The sequence below is a fragment of the Macaca fascicularis genome, chromosome 5, assembly GCF_037993035.2.
Source record: "Macaca fascicularis isolate 582-1 chromosome 5, T2T-MFA8v1.1".
NCBI lineage: Eukaryota > Metazoa > Chordata > Mammalia > Primates > Cercopithecidae > Macaca > Macaca fascicularis.
The window spans coordinates 46,998,394-47,014,510 of NC_088379.1; the positions used below are offsets into that span (position 1 = coordinate 46,998,394).

At 38.3% G+C, this 16,117-nt stretch overlaps 1 protein-coding gene across 2 annotated transcripts in view; it reads left to right on the forward strand.

Moving 5' to 3' along the window:
• ATP10D (ATPase phospholipid transporting 10D (putative)) overlaps positions 1 to 16,117 on the forward strand; it is a 279,019-nt gene that overhangs the window by 141,696 nt on the left and 121,206 nt on the right. The window contains exon 1 of one of the 2 annotated variants that reach the window (XM_065544965.2): positions 26 to 260. The exons of the other annotated variant lie outside the window; for it this stretch is intronic. The gene's annotated coding sequence lies outside the window, so the exon portion shown is untranslated. Of the gene's footprint in view, positions 1 to 25; positions 261 to 16,117 lie in introns of those variants that run through there. 2 annotated transcript variants of the gene reach the window in all.

Genomic DNA, 16,117 nt, shown 5'->3' on the forward strand with positions numbered 1-16,117 from the left:
TAGAACCAAGAAGTCCCTGTGCGCTTGCGCAGAGGCCGAACTACCGCTTTCCACGTAACCAGGGAGTCTGCAGTTTGCAGTGATGTGGCTAAGATACCCTTGTGCTATTACTTTAAAGGAACATTTACGTATCTTTCAACGCAGTTTGTACCTTTGTTCAGGGTTCTGTTGAACTTTCTCTGTACTCTTTAGAAAACCTTCGAATAAATGTAACCATCTTTTTGGGTGCCTGGGCATGGTCATTCTCCCAGAGTTTTAACGTAAGTCTCTACTAAAGTATCCTGATTTGCAAAGTAAATTAAGGTTTTGCCATGAGCAACGTTCTGTACATAGATCATCCTAGGGAGAAAGTACGATTTCCAGCCCCATTTGCAGAAAGCAAACATGATCAGAGAAGTCACTAGGGTTGTTGAATTTAGCAAATAAAAATACCAAATGTCCGGTTCATGTGAAATTTCAGATAAGCAATAATATTTTGTTATAAGTATCCCCTAAATATTGTATTGGATATATTTATACTGAAAATTATTTGTCTATCTGAAATTCAAATTTAACTGGGTGTCCTGCATTTTATCTGGCAACCCTAGAAATCACTGACCTAAGCTAAGTAAGAGGCCCAGTCTGAAGTTAAACAGAATCAATCAGACTCTAGAGCCATGCTGTTAATGTTGAACTAAACTCAAAGTCCAAATATCCTTTCTGTTATTTCTTATTACTGCTGTTACTTTAATCAGGTGCTGAAGAATTCAATGGTAAAACGAGCATGTCCTGCAATAGCGGATAGTAACTAGTAGACCAGAAACAGGAATTACAATCTAATTTATAAATTTAATAATAAAAGTGGTGCAAAATGGTGAAGCAGAAGAGAAAGTATTCAATCTATGGGCTATGCAGAGAAAAACTACTCATTAGCAGCATTCTAGGTTTACCTCATACGTCCTTTCTCTGTGTGCCTCACGTCTCAAAAGTGAAGTAAATTTCTTTCTCCCATGAATTTTCATGGTATTTTAGCTGTCCCTCACTTATTTACCACTTTCTAGTTTTTAATGCAGATAGATGCACAACACTCATTCCCCTATCTGAAATGTAATTGTCTTAAGATACTTTGTGAATAGGAGCTCCCCAAGTAATAGTTAAAATGAGAAGTCTGGAAAACTACTTCATCTGAGTCTTTCTGTAAATCTAATGATGGGTAAGGTCTATTTTGAGGAAAAAAATTAAATTTTATGTATTATAATAATTGAGAGAAAAATACTTGCAAGCATCTACTATATGTCAAACACTTCATATATTTTTATCTTAGTAATTCCTACTACAGTCTTGTATGGTGGGTATTACAAATGAGGAAATAAATTTGAAATAATATATTTTGTAAGATCACATAGATAGTAGTTACAAAATCACTGGTCTGAGGCCGGAAATGGTGGTCTCAGTCTGCATGCTTGACTATCCCTACTGAGGAACTGAGATGATATGGCTTACCTAAGGCCACGTAACAGATGACTAAATAAGGTAAAATGACACACCGGGCAGGGTCCAAGGTTTAGTCAGAGGAAACAGAATTAGGTCCTAACTCATCTTTCAAGCAGGACTGAGTACTAAGCAGAATTTGATCTTTTCTCTCGAATTTGGATGGGACAAAATTTAGGCTGTAACAAATATGGTCTCTAAAATAGTTAACAACTTTCAAGAGAGATAGCGCTTAATATTTGCCCTTTGATTAGTAAGAGGATGTTATGTGTATAATCCAAGAGGTTTTCAAAACATATTTCTGTCTCGTGTAGTTTCATCTGTACTAGGTATATTCTGGTCTCCATCTCCCAAATCTTACTTGTACTATAGTAATCTTTAAATGCATGAACTCTGGAGCTAAACTTCATAAGTTCAAACCCTGGCTCTGAAAATTACTATCTATGTAATATAGGCAAGCTATTTTCACTTCTCTGTGTTTCTCATTCCTTACAACAATCCTGTAAATTGTATAATTGGTTATAATGACAGCTTAGGATTTACGGGGTTGTTGTAAGTTGATATATGTAAAGTTCTTGAAATGAAGTCTGGCCTGGCACTTAGAAAATTGTATTACTTTCCCTTCTATGTGGCCTTCTTTGCTCTACCGTTATCTAGCCAAAGTCTAGTGGGTTCCAGAAAGTCTAGTGGGTTCCAGAACGTTACCCTCCTGGTGAACTGTCACTGCCTTAGAGATGTGATCTGCATCTAAAACCCAACTAGCCAGCTATATAGTGCTGTATAGGTGATGTAGATCAGTGCTTACAGTTGGGAGAGATATACAAAGATCTCAGGTAAACCCCAATGTGTGCACTTGCTGAGCTTACACTGGAATTCAAGCTTGCTATTTGTGAAATAATTTGGTACTCTTTTTCTGAAGTTAGTTTCCTTGAGAGTTTTTGTTTTGAGGTGGAAGGAGGCAAGAGTTTTGTGCGCCATGCCTTGGGAAATTCATCCATTCACTCATTCCTTAACAATTGTTGATTAAACATCTACCATTGATTAGATGCTCTAATGACTCTGGGAATGCAAGCGGTGGACAATAATTTACCTTCTGGTTTCAGGGGAGAAGAAGTGCTTAGATAATGAACAAATAGATAACTAAGATAATGAAATATACTGAGAAGTATCTTTAAGAAAATAAAACAGTAATGTAATATAAAGGGATGGTGGAAATATACCTTAGATTGGTCAAAAAGCACCTAGCTAACAAATGGCATTTATACTAAGGCATAAAGGCTGAAAAGACATGAAGGCAACATCTAGGGAAAAATAGTTGTGAGCAGAATGCAGAGGCCCTGAGGTAAGAGAAAGCCTGCCTTATTCAGCATGATGATCCAAGGCCTGTGTGACTGGACAGGCCTTGAAGATCCCAGAGATGTGGGCATGGATTTGGTAAAGAAGATACCAGAGATGTGGGCATGGATTTGGACCAGTTAATTGACATAATGTGGTTTACATTTTTAAATGATTATACTATGGAAACTGGAAAATAGTTATACTATGCAAATTATTTTTCAGTAAACTGGAAAATATACTATGCAAAACAGATCTTAGAGTGCAAGAGCAAAACATGGGGAACCAATTTGGAGACTACTCCAGACTTATTCTAACTAATATAGACATTAGAGTTAATATGGCCTAATTTCTACCCCCAGACTGTAGAATTCCAGGGGCTTAGATGATAGATGGTGGTAGCAGGAACTAGATACTAATAGAAAGAATCAAAATATATTTTGGAACTAAGACCTATAGAAGTTGATGGTGGATCGGATGCTTGTGGAAGAGAAAGAGATGCTTGTAGAAGTGAAATGCAGACTAAAAGATGTAGTAAAGCATCTGTCATCCAAGCCAGCATGAGGTTTTATGCCCTGAACAAGAGACAGAGCCATAGTCTATAGCTTCTTTGTTGGTGAAAGACTTTTTGAGGTGCAATGGTGTGGTGATTAAGTGTACAGGGTCTAGAGTCAGACAGACCTGGATTCCAGTTATGTCTCTACCACTTACTAACCACATAACCTTGGACAGGTTGGATAAACTCTCATACCTAAGTTCCCTCTACTAAATATAGGGATAAAACTATCACTTATTTAATAAAGTTGTCCCGAAGCTCAAATAAAATAACGTACATATCCCAGTCTCCCTTTCATCTGGGGTGGGTGGTATCCAAGTGCTGGTCAATAGGACAAAAATGGAAGTACTATGTAGCACTTATCAGTACCTTTTATTTAAGGAGAACCCAAATATACCATTTGCCTTTTTCTTCTTTGTTTCTGCTTCCATCTTGCTTCCTAGAACTCAAATGATGCTGTTTTGGGACAGGGAGGCCATGGGCCAAGTACAGAGAGGCAACAGGATGGAATTAAGGTACCTGACATTGTTGAACCCATGCCTGATGCCTTGTTGACTCAGGACTACCTACATGGACATCTATGTGAAATATTACTCTACTTCCCCCTTATTTAAGCCTTTTTAATGGCAGGCTTCATGTCAACATCCCTCATTCTGATCCCAACTAATATAAGCATTATAGTTAATAACTCCCTATTTGCATCCACAGGCCTGTAGTCTTAGGTTATACTTATGATCTCAATGGTAAAAATTAAAAGACAAAATTATAAAATAATAGTGTAAATTTTAAAAATAGGCATTCCTATACATTGCCATTGGCAATTTTTCTAGAGGGTTGTGGTTGCATTTATAAAGTTTTCTAAATGTACATACTCTTTGACTTAGAAATTCCAGTTCCAGGCCGGGTGCAGTGGCTCATGCCTGTAATCCCAGCACTTTGGGAGGCCGAGGTGGGCAGATCACCTGAGGTCAGGAGTTTGCGATCAGCCTGACCAACATGGAGAGACCCCATCTCTACTAAAAATACAACATTAGCTGGGCGTGGTGGCACATGCATGTAATTGGGAGGCTGAGGCAGGAGAATCCCTTGAACCCAGGGGGTGGAGATTGCAGTGAGCTGAGATTGCACCATTGCACTCCAGCCTGGGCAACAAGAGTGAAACTCCCTCTCAAAAAAAAAAAAAAAAGAAAAGAAATTCCAGTTCCCAAAATACCTAAGAAAAAAATATTTGGCTCCAAGAATATTCATTTATACATTGTTTACAATAGCAAATAACTAGTAATAAGTTATTGGCTTCATAAATGATATTATAACATAAAATGAAGCCACAAAAAAGTGATTTTATATAAAAATACTTAATAGAATATAAACTTGCTCACAATAACTATTGGGAAAAGAGTTATGTTTCAAATCTATTTGTTCTGTGTTATCCATGGTGTGCTGGGTATCTGTGTGTGTGCGTGTGTGTGTGTGTGCATGTGTAGTGTGCAATTTCCTAAGCACAGAAATATACGAAATTTTAGCAATGGTTTTCTTTCATTTGGGAGATTATAGATGATTTAGATTTTCTTCTTTTAATTTTTCTGCATTTTTCACTCAAGTTTTATTTAAAAATCTTAAATATTTTAAGATAGCTATGATAAATTTTGACTCTAATGATTCACTTTAATTTTTCTTTCAAACCAGCCAGGTCTTACCTGAACTCAGCCCCTTCCTCCAGTATCTTGCTAAACATCACCAACAACATCCAATTACACTGATGATAATCTGTTTTTCACCCCATTCTCGACAGTTGCAGCCTCCATTGGAATGGAATCAGCCTTCCCAGTTGTTGAGTTGTCTTAGGCACTACATAATATGAATCCCTAGAGTTCTAGCCTGCTGATAATCACTAAGCAACCACATATTTTAGTTTATATTACAGTAGCCTCTCACTCCTTATTCCAGTATCTGTATTAGTCAGATGGTTAGTTAGTTTAATGGTTAATTAGTTTAATAAAACTGCAAAATTTTAGAAGTTTAACATAATCTTCTTCTTTTTCGTGTGTGTGTGTGTGTGTGTGTGTGTGTGTGTGTGTGCGCGCGCGCTTACCTAACAGTCTGATGCATACAGGTGTAGTCATTTAGGTGGCTCTTCTATTCTCTAAGACTCAGAATTCTCTTTATTCTGGAATTGGCTGCATATGAAAGAGGTAGAATATGAAGGATTACGGAGGGAGTTTTTATGTGCTAGACATAGATATAATTTAGTGTATCATTCCTACCTGCATTTCATCACCTGGAACCCAATTTCATGGCAGCATGCAATTGTAAGGAAATTTTGGAAATATAACTTAGCTGTGTGCGCAGAAAGAAAAGAATTTTAATAAATGTATTGTTCTTTTTACCACAGTCATGCCTTTTAAAACATAAAAGAGAATTTCTCATAGAAGAAATCCTCATATAAACACTGTAAGCAATTGTCTTTTACATTTTCATGAGGAGCCATCATCCTTCATGGCTTGCAGTTACCACTAGCAAAATATAAAACTGGGATCCAACTAATGTCTTGCATCTGCCTCAAAAATATATCAATTCAGATTGATATTAAGAGGAAAATCTGAGAGCCTAGTAATCCAATCTATCTCTTTTCATTTTATTGCCACAATCAGCTTAGATTAAAATTTGTAATTATAGCAGTTATATCTGAGAGAAGTCAAGGAGGTGAACTTGGCTAGCTAACTGTTTAGGTAAGCCTCTGGAATATACGAATTTAGAGTTTTTCAGCTTTTTAGGTCCCCAAACTTAAGCTTGTCATTTCATTCAGAAGAGACTGACTCATTGTAACCAAACTCTCAAGAGACTGATTGATAAGCTAGAATGTCACAGAGTAGGAATTGTTTTTCTGTAGGATGCTGTATCTTGATCCACAAGTTCTTTTAGTCAGCCAAATTACAGATCATAAGGAGGCTCAGCGAATGTAAGACTGAATGAAAGAAAATGGAATAGACCTAAATTAATTTTTTTTCTTTAAATTGTCATGACCTAATGGCCGTCTTTCATTCCACAGATGTTTCCAGTGAAAGAAAGAAGAAAGCATCCTTTTCTCTTGACTGTGCAGAAAAAAATTCTGTGTTTCTTTGATTCTCCATTTTACTAGATGCCATACCTTTGTAATTACTTCATGTGGAGTCTTGACCAAGATTCAGGAAATACTAGAACTTTCAGTCCCAGAGGGTTACTCTAGGCATTACTAGTTTCCGTCATTATGAGTTGAGTTTTACTAGTTAATTTCAGATGAAAAACATTTGTTTTTCCCCAGATTCTGGGGTTGTGTACTTTTACTACCTATGAACTGACAACTGTATCTCCAGTAATTACAATTTCCAACAAAATGTTATAGGAATAAAGAAAAGATGTTAGTTCATTATTCCTTTAATAAAAGGAAATGGTCTGTATTTCTTCTTTTCACATTTATTTCTTCAGTTCAAACCTGCTTTTCAGGTTACCCTATGACTTGAAGTTGACTAATTTGTTCACCTTAATTAGATGTGTTGCAATATATATGTAATTAGTTATTTGCATGGCAATCTGCATAAAATTATTCCTGTTCATAAACTATTGAGAGGAAAGGGGCTTAAAGTTCAAAGGAGTTTAATTATGATCTTGTAACCATATAGGAAATATTTGAATGTTACACTGGCATTGGCTCTATTGCATTAAAAGAAGTTATGAATGACGATTTGGCAAAGATTTGCAAGGTGATGAGTTTAATCTTGTCTGTATAAACCTAGGCAGATTTGGTTGCCTATAAAAACTGGTTCTTAGAAATCAGTTTGGTAAGTGTCTCATTTCATTCCGGTCAATGACTTAATAAACTGAAGGCCTTTGTCTTTCTTTTAGGGCATTATATGTAATCCAGAAATGTTATTAACACCTCTTTATTTCATTATATTTTTGTAGATAAAAATAATCTTCTAGCTTGAGCGACTTAATATCTCCATTAAAGAGATTTTTTAAATAAATAGATATTTTGATTTAAGAAGAGCAATAGAGGGAGCCCATAACATTTATTTCAGTGTAGCATTAAAGAAAACAATACATTAAAAGCTGAAATCACTCTGTTAAAGTGAAACACTTAATGAACTGCAATTCTGGACCTAAGATGTAATACATGCTATATCGTCAGGGGCTGGCATTCTTTAATGGCATGCCAGGTGTTCAATTAATCTTTCCGGTGAAGGTTCTGTGCGTGTAAAACCTCCTGCCTCCCAATTGCTACCCCTTTTAAGCCCTGTATTTAGAACTACCACATCCGTAAGCTGTTAGGATTTCAGCCAGTGGTTCTTAATCAAAGAAGCACATTGGTCAACCCAGGGAATTTTTTAGTATTGATTTTTAACTTTAAATATGTGACACTTTTGTACTTTTTAAATAGCTTTATAATTAACATACCATAAAATCTACCCATTTAAAATACAGGTTGGCTAAGTTTACTCAAGCGAGGTTTTCTAAATTTGTATAGGAATGCAATCATCACTATGTCTCCCAAAATGATCCTTAATGCCTGTTTGTAGTGGACACATGGGGAGCTTAAAAAAAAAAAAAAAAAAAGAAAGAAAAGAAAAGGTCATACCCTGCAGACAAATACTATCAGAGTCTCTTTGACTATTAACATATTAACACCAATGTTATGTCATTGCTGTTACAAAATTGCCCAGATGATTTTGACGTAAGTCAGTGTTGAGATACAGTGATGTAGACAAAACCTCATAGAAAAGATGAAGATCTGGAAAATGCAAATGCAACCTTTTACTAACCAAGAGATCACCTGGCTTAGACCAAATGTTGTCACAACAGCAGCAGCAGCAATAACAAAGGAGGCCTTTAGAACATTTAGAGAATGGTGGTTTTCTGATCCTAGACTTTTGCTCCTATTGTTTCCTTTGCCTAGAATCTCCCCTCTTTCTTCCTGCCACTCTCTCCATGCACACCTAGTTGGCCTAATGAATTCAGACACAACCCCCAGAGAACTTTAATTGCTGTCTCACCTGTGTTTTCATAGCTTTTTGAATAAACATCTATTATAGTCCTTACTGCAATGTAGCTGTTTCTTTATATTCTGACTTTCCCATTGTTCTGAGAGCTCCTTGAAATGCAGAGGCCATGCCACATTCATTTGAGTATCTAGACAGTGTCTGGCACAAAGCTGACTCCCAAAAAGTGTTTGTTGAATTCGGAAATAGAATAGGTGCTTTAAGAAACTCTGAAGTCCGGGCTCAGTGACTCATGCCTATAATCCCAGCACTTTGGGAGGCCAAGGCGGGCAGATCACAAGGTCAAGAGTTCAAGACCAGCCTGGCCAACATGGTGAAATCCCATCTCTACTAAAAATACAAAATTTCACTGGGCGTGGTAGCAAGCGCCTGTAATCCCAGCTACTCAGGAGGCTGAGACAGGTGAATCACTTGAAACCGGGAGGTGGAGGTTGTAGTGAGCTGAGATCGCGCCATGGCACTCTAGCCCGGGTGACAGAGCAAGACTCCGACTTGGGAAAAAACAAAAAAACATCGATGTAAAGGGTAGGCAGTGATTTCCAACCTTGACTGCAAATTAGAATCCGCTGAGGAGCTTTTCAAAATCCTTATGACCAGCTCACACCTATACCAATGAAATCAGAATCTCCAGGGGTTGGACCCAGCAGTGTATTTTCTTTACATCTAATTCTAATGTGCAGCTGAAATTGAAAACCAAGGGCATAAAGCCACAAAGAATGGTCCAAAATTTTATCCTTGACCAAAATATTCTGGCTCTATCGCCTAAAATATTTAAATTATTTGTTGTTACACTGCTTGGAAGGAGCTCAGAAATATATGTGAATTAACAGATAGCTGTTTTTAAAATATATGAAAGTCCCTATGATACTCAAGAAAGAGAACTGGCCATTCATGTAAGTCACTGAAGTTTTGATCATGACTATTTTCCTTTTGACATTTTGTTTGAAGAATCATTATGAAATAGGAATCTTGATTTGGGTAGAAAATTGAAAATGTCAAAACAGAAATTGTATTGGACAGTGTTAAACAGGCAAGGAAGACTCTATTCAACATTATTCCAATGGGGGAGAGGGGCCAGAGCTCAATCCAAACAACACCACTGAAACAAAGGACAGGAGAATTTCTAAGTATTGGAAGTAAGAGGGAGTGTATAAGTTATATGTGTTTACTAACTGGCTTTACTCAAAAGAAAGTAAATTTTCCCATATCTTTGTGACAGGATGCAGCTTTACAACTTGGAGGAAGGTACCCACCAAAGTTATGAAAGATAGAGTGACTATCTCATTTGCTGATTACATTTCAAAGACATGGCTCAAAGGTTCTTGAGAAATACATTCATAAGTTGTAAAACTGACAAGAGACTGATTAAAAGATTTATATTTCAAAGGGGCAGAGAAAATATGTTACAGGTTTTCTAAATATGCAGTACAAAAATGGAGGTCAGGGGTCTAGCGTCAGGGAAGAAGCCCATCTAAAGTTTAGTCAAGCTGGGGAATGTTAAGGCAATCTTGGTCAAAGTCAAATAAATAGGTAATTTTGAAGAATGTAGATGGGCCAGAAGGGCTGTCAGAGAAATTCCTCAACGATGAGCTTGCAGCAGCAAAGGTTAGCATGAGCGTTGATCCTTGGGAGAACCGAAGAGGAAAGTTAGAAAAAGCCTGGAGATAATTAAAGTATTTTGCAGATTTTCCTTGCATAGTCTGGTTTGTATCAGGAAATTAAAAAGGAAATACTTCCTTCTGTACTTTCTTCCTCCTAAAGGAACTCTCAGATTCACATTCCTACATAAGATGTGGAACTATATATTGGCATACCATATAATAACCATGCACTTAAGTTAAAACACAAAAAATTTACGGCCGGGCGCGGTGGCTCAAGCCTGTAATCCCAGCACTTTGGGAGGCCGAGACGGGCGGATCACGAGGTCAAGAGATCGAGACCATCCTGGCTAACACGGTGAAACCCCGTCTCTACTAAAAAATACAAAAAACTAGCCGGGCAAGGTGGCGGGCGCCTGTAGTCCCACCTACTCCGGAGGCTGAGGCAGGAGAATGGCGTGAAGCTGGGAGGCGGAGCTTGCAGTGAGCTGAGATCCGGCCACTGCACTCCAGCCTGGGCAACAGAGCAAGACTCCGTCTCAAACAAACAAACAAACAAAAAAATTTACAAGCATATGTGTATTTTTTAAATAATCGGGAAGTTTACATATGTATATGTAGCTTCTGGCAATGAGACTTGGACTGGTGTTGAAGAGGACTTTAGTGATATCTATAATATTTCATCAAAGAAACAAGAGAGGTCGGGTGTGGTGGCTCACACCTGTAATCCCAGCACTCTGGGAGCCTGAGGTGGGCAGATTGCATGAGATCAGGAGTTAAGACCCAGTCTGGGAAACATGGCGAAACCTATCTCTACAAAAAATGCAAAAACAAAACAAAACAAAACAAAACAAAACAAACAAACAAACAAACTTAGCCGGGCATGGTGGCGTGCACCTGTAGTCCCAACTACTGGGGAGGCTGAGGTGGGACGACGGCTTGAGCCCAGGAGGAGGAAGTTGCAGTGAGCCAAAATCTCGCCACTGCATTCCAGCCTGGGTGACAGAGCGAGACCCAGTCTCAAAAAAACAAAACAAAACAAAACAAAACAAAGAAAACACAAGAAACAAGAGATTGGAGGCATAAAATCCAAAATGGTAAATGTAATTCATTCTGAATTTCTGAATGGTAAGATAATATGAATTTGTTTTCTGGACTTTGTATTTTTCTAGATTAGTTAAATTCCAAAAACAAAATAAAAATAAAGACAAATGTCACATGGTGGGTCTAAGCCAGGAGTTTAAAAGAAGGAGAACTCACTGTCAGGGTGATCAAAGACCTTCAGGTAAAGGAAGAAGCAGGATTTGGGAGATAGGTTCAATATCCATAGGCAGAAATGGATAAGCACGGCAATTTAGTTGGAAGGAATCACCCAAATCAAAAAGACAGATAATAAAACCCAATGTCAGTATGTATCCAAAAATGAGTACATTTCTAAATCAAAATTTGATGCCAAGAATAAAGACATTTCTATTTATAGTATCATGAGGAATGTTCAGATCCGGGGAGATGTATGTAAAATTTTCAAATATAGCCCTTCTGTTGATATCATTGCTAAATTATAGGAAACAAAAACTGGGACAGATAATTACCGTCTTAGAAGCCAAACTAACCTCAAAGGGCATCTAATCAGACTTCCTATTACAGAAGAGGAAACAGAGGTCCTCAGAATTTGAAGTCACCAGTGGTCAAGTCCAATCCAGACTCAAGCACTGGCTATCGCATCAACATCATCAGAACACAATTCAATAGAGCCAATCAAGTCTTGACTTTTTGATAGTAAAACAGAGCTGTCCACTTGACATGCTGGAATGTAGGGAGAATGGGGAGTAAAAATTACATGCTGGAGATAGTACATCTTAAAAATTAATAGAAAAAGAACACAGACACTTTTGTAAATTCATTTTTGTTAAACCCATTTTAGTCTAACCTGTTTTTATGCAAAGAAATATTTTCCAAAGTATCAAATGAATTTTTAGCACAGATTAAACTATGTAAATCAAGAGCATATAAAAGGATAACATAAGCCCTCTCTGTTAGCATTTGTAAAAGCTGATTTAATAAAAGGTACACACACATGAAAACATTGTTAAGAATTCTTACAAAGGGCATATGCTAATGATGGCAAATGGATTTTATGTAAAATAATAGCCTATCAAGGGACAAGGTAAAGAACCATTCAGAATCTAGCAGGCTAGTATAGTACACTGCACATAATAATTGCCCTTTTATAAGAAAAGGAACATAACAAAATTTGAAATTGTAAAGGAATTCATCACCAACCTTCTTTAACAATAAGCTTCTCTAGGGCATTTGAAATAAAATTTGATTTATGGAACTTCAATAAACACAACATTATTTAAGAAACATCACTTTGGTGAACAGAGAAATACATATTTTGCCTTGCTCTGTGCCTACTGTGAGTTCAGGAATTGTGTCTTCTAGATGACAAATGATTCAAATTAGTCTGAACATGAAACATGATAGCCTGGATTGATTTAAATAGTAGCAATTTTCGGAGGAATAGTCAATGCCAGCAGGTGCCAGCAGAAGCAGTTTCAGATACAGCAAGGGAGTCAGCCTTTTAGGGGTCTGGGCAGCCCTCCTTTCCGCCTCTCAACTCTGCCTGCCTGGCTGACAAAGGCAATAGTTAGGATGTTTTCTAGACTTTTCCCTTTACTTTGTTTGTGGTTTGGTTTTGGTATTTTTAGACCCAGGGTCTAGCTCTGTCAGCCAGGCTGGAATGCAGTGTTGTGATCACGGCTCACTTCAGCCTCAACCTCCTTGGGCTCAAGTGATCCTCCAGCCTCAGCCTCCCCAGTAGCTGAGACTATAGGCAAGTGCCACCACACCTTGCTAATTTTTATTTTTTTGTACAGACGGAGTCTCACAATGTTGCCCAGGCTGGTCTCAGACTCCTAGGCTCAAGCAGTCCTCCTGCCTCAGCTTCCCAAAGTGCTAGGATTATAGGCATGAGCCACCACACCTGGTCTTTTTTATTTTTAATGTGTAGTTATAGTTTAAAGGAAGACTCATGTACACACTTGTCACGGTTAATTTTATGTGTCAACTTGGCTGGGCCACAGTATCAGATATATGGTCAAACATCATTCTAGATATGTCTGTGAAGGTTTTTTTTTTTAGATGAGATTAACATTTACATCAGAAGACTTTTAGAAAGTAGATTATCCTCCATAATGTGGGTGGGCCTTGTCCAACCAGCTAAAGGCCTTAATAAGCAAAGACTGATCTCCCCCTCCCCGTATCCCCACCCTCCACCACCACTCCCTGCAAAAGGGAGAATCCTGCTGGCAGACTGCCTTCTAATTGGAACTGCCACATCAACCCTGGGTCTCCAGCCTGCTGGTCTACTCTGCAGACTTTAGATTTAATAGCCCCACAGTCTTGTGAGCTAACCTAAAAATAAATATTTCTCTCTTTCTTTTCCTATACTCACACATACACACACGCACACATTCACACACATCCTGTTGTTTCTGTTTCTCTGGAGAACCCTAATACAGCACCACTGAGTTTACGAAATGGTAGAACATTGGCCAGGCACGGTGGCTCGCTCCTGTAATCCTAGCACTTTGGGAGGCCAAGGCAGGCAGATCACAAGGTCTAGAGATCGAGACCATCCTGGCCAACATGGTGAAACCCCATCTCGATGAAAAATACAAAAATAAGCTGGGCGTGGTGGCACGTACCTGTAGTCCCAGCTACTCAGGAGGCTGAGGCAGCAGAATCACTTGAACCTGGGAGGCGGAGGTTGCAGTGAGCCGAGATTGCACCACTGCACTCCAGCCTGGTGACAGAGCAAGAGTCTGTCTCAAAAGAAAAAAAAAAAAAAAAAAGAAAGAAAGAAATGGTAGAACATCATCAGCACCTTTGAAGTTCAACTGCGTGCCCCTCCATGGCACACAGGAATCAGTACGACTTCCATATGGCCATACTGACTTTCTATTGTGATATTTCCATGAATGAACATCCTGATAATGGAAATACTTGATCAGCAAAATCACTCAAAAAGGAGATTTGACACTTCACCCAGTAGATGGCAGGGATGTCACTACATTCAGTATGGAAACTTGAGCTAGACTTTTTATAAGGCAACTAAATGAATGGAGTAATGTCACTTCCTATTGTCATTTGAGTGCTGTTTCATCTGTCAGACCACAAATACATCAGCTAGTACAGCCTATTCAGGTCAAGGATCTTCTGAAGAGCTTAGGACCCGCCGACTGACCCCATTCCTGCAGAACAGTAACATTCCTGCAAGAATACGACCTAAATTGTTGGGCGGAGCTCTGTTCCTTCTCATTTTTCTTTTTGTAACAGGGAAGACTTGGCCTTGAAGAAACTCTTGAATATATCCCATCCTTTCCACACTCACTGCCAGTTTCTTGTTTCAGGCCTTCGTTTCTTTTCTCCCACACTACAGTGCCAACACTACCCATTATTTTAAATTACTTTGTTACAGCCCCAGTCTGACCACAACTCCCCTTCTTGAAAACCTTCACAGTGGAGCCTTAATTTTTGTTCTTTCCTTCTCTACGATATTCTTGCCACGTAAATATTTTTAAAATTCCCAGATAGGCCATATACTCTAACATCTTTGTGTTTTTCTTCTTATTTCTTGTTGTGTTATATTTAGCCAAAGGCTTTTCCTCTATTTCTCCATCAGGATATTCTCGTTCATATTTTAAGGCCCGCTGAAATGACAAATCCTATATAAAACTTCTGCTAGCCCCTCTGAAACTTCACTTTGAACTTTGAAATCATTAGTTTCTCTTTTGAAATTTTTGCAAGATTCTGTTAAAGAGTAAAATATTTCAAAAAATGTAGCTAAATGGGAAACAAGTAAAGAAAAAATGTATTACTATATAATAGGCTTTTAGCAGCAATACTATTAGGGGATCAAAGTGCCCAGCTAGACTTATCCTTAAAGGAATATCATGCTTCATAACTGTTGATTCCAAGTGGCCAATTATCAGATACTAAAGCATTTCTGAAAATAAAATAAAAGCTTTACCACCCAGACACACACATACTCTTTACCATCCCTATCAGGGTCAGATCTAGGGAATGTTAGCAATCAATTATTCTGGAGGTAAGCAATACCTAGAACAATTTAAAAACTTCTGTCTCCCAGTTGTTCCACCCCAAACCTTGGAATTATCCCTGCTTCCTTTCTTTTTCTCATAACTCACACACAATTTACAAACAAATTAGCTGTACCTTCAAAATATATCCAGAAGCTGACCACCACCCTCACAGTTACAATTCTAACCTAGGCCAAAATCACCTCTCCCTGGGACTGTTAAAATCACTTCTTGACTGGTCTCCCAGCATCAACCATGCTCCCTACAGTTTATTGGCAACAAAAAAACTAGAGGGATCCTGTTGGAACATAGGCCAGATGGTATCAGTTCTCTACTCAAAACCTACCTACATATTTGCAATATACATAGGGTAACATCCAAAGTCTTCCATGACTTTATGTCTCTGATGTCACCTTTACTACTTCCCACTGCCAACTCCACGTTGTTCTCCCATCACAGTGCCCTGGGCATGCCAGTGCTTTACTGCCTTTCCAGCATAGGTAGCACACCCTTGCCTCAACGCACTGCATGTTCTCTTTCCCTGAAACGCTCCATCCCCAGACACCCTTATGGCTCTCTCGCTCACCTACTTCAGATCTTTGCTTAAATGTCACATTCTTGGTAAGATCTTCCCCAAATCCAAAGCTATCCCTCTCCCCTACTCTGGCACTCTCTCTCCTCCTCACCTTGCAGTGCTCTTCATGGCATACATTGCCGTTCGTTATATGAAATATTTTACAGCCATCCAATGAGGGGCAGGGCTTTTTGTTTGTTTTGTATATTCCCTGCACCCGAAATGGTGCCTGCCACATATTCTGTGCTCTATTAGTATTTGTTCAATGAATAAGGGAATGAATAAGATATACAAAGTTCTGGGTACAGAGGGGTTGAAACTAAAGACTTAATTCACTTTGGTCCAACTTCTTCTAGTGATTGTAGAATTCATTTTTAATCCACATGTTTCAAATTCTTTCTGCCTTCTAAGGTCACTTTATCCCTCAAAATTCAAATAAAATA